This window comes from Sinocyclocheilus grahami, unplaced genomic scaffold (genome assembly GCF_001515645.1).
Source record: "Sinocyclocheilus grahami isolate Dianchi unplaced genomic scaffold, SAMN03320097.WGS_v1.1 scaffold40756.1, whole genome shotgun sequence".
NCBI lineage: Eukaryota > Metazoa > Chordata > Actinopteri > Cypriniformes > Cyprinidae > Sinocyclocheilus > Sinocyclocheilus grahami.
The window spans coordinates 1-1,229 of NW_015523822.1; the positions used below are offsets into that span (position 1 = coordinate 1).

General features: G+C 37.8%; 1 long non-coding RNA gene across 1 annotated transcript; it reads right to left on the reverse strand.

The window, feature by feature from the left end:
• Positions 1-35: 35 nt before the first annotated feature.
• LOC107580707 (uncharacterized) lies at positions 36-503 on the reverse strand. Its single transcript, XR_001608689.1, has 3 exons — positions 427-503; positions 256-332; positions 36-106 (listed from the first exon to the last, which is right to left on the reverse strand). It is a non-coding gene; the product is annotated as an uncharacterized lncRNA (long non-coding RNA).
• Positions 504-1,229: the final 726 nt, after the last annotated feature.

Sequence of the window (1,229 nt, forward strand, 5' to 3'; positions counted from 1 at the left end):
AGCTCTACGTGTGAAGCCTGATAGAGAAAATAAAAGCTACTTACTGGGGTTCAGCAAGTCATTCAGGGAAAAATCATACACATGACAAAGCGGCAAGAACTGGCACCTGAAATAAACGTAAATGTAAAGGAACTCAGCGCTGAGGAATACATGCAGACCTTTCACAACATTTAGGCATACTCCGTTTTCAGAGACGCCAAATGATATATTTAAGTCATAAGACTCTCTACAGTACTCTCAAGATAAAACTCTTACATGCGCATGTAAACGCTCATGATTGGAGTCACCCACTCATACAGCATGGGGTACTGGACGTTTTCAGAAAAGGGCACCTGTGGAAGACACGGGAAAAGCAATCTCCAATTCAACATCAAAATTCAGTTTTGATCTGAAAATGCAACATTGATGCAAAGAAGCCACACTCACCGTGTAATGGCACTCAGGCCTGAAACGAAAAAGAAGCTGCAAAACCCTCATGTAGAGTCTTTGAATGGATTCTGCCTGCAAAAGAAATACATTATTTTGAACACCATCACGAGTATTTATTCATTAAGTGCAGATTCTTATATGAACAACAAAAAACTCATATAAAAACAAGCTTAATGTATAGCTCTTATTGCTTTTTGGGAATTATTAAGCCAATTAATGGTAGGTAAAAAATAGAAGAGAAGCTGAAACATCACGAGTTACTTTATTAAGCATTATATGAAATAAAGAGGGGTAACACCTTTCAATAGCTTAACATTTAACCTGCCAGACCCTATTGTAGCCCATCCACAAATATATCCATATCTGATCAGCATGCTTTATTTATATAAAACACAAAAAATGAGCTCACACATCACATGAGTCACTTTATTAAACATTTATAGTCAGTTATTACGAAATAAAGTGTAGTAACCTTTCGATAGCTATGGTTTTTTATTTGTCAGATTCAGTGACTGCATCATATGCATTTGTAAGGAGCAATGTTTCTTTTCTTTCCTATATACAGTATAAGCATTTAGATGCTTGTGACAAGATCTAGCTGTCCAATGGACGTTTTCTCTAATCTTAAAACATGAAACATGTTTTACAGCACCACTCATCTCCTGACGCTGATCATTTCACTTCAGCGTCTAATCTAATGTAATCCAACATTTGCTGAACAGCGAACCCTGGTCACATTTTCGGCACAACACCGAAAGCCTGCCCCTGAAGCTGCTGATGCTTCAGCTGCAGCAGATGAC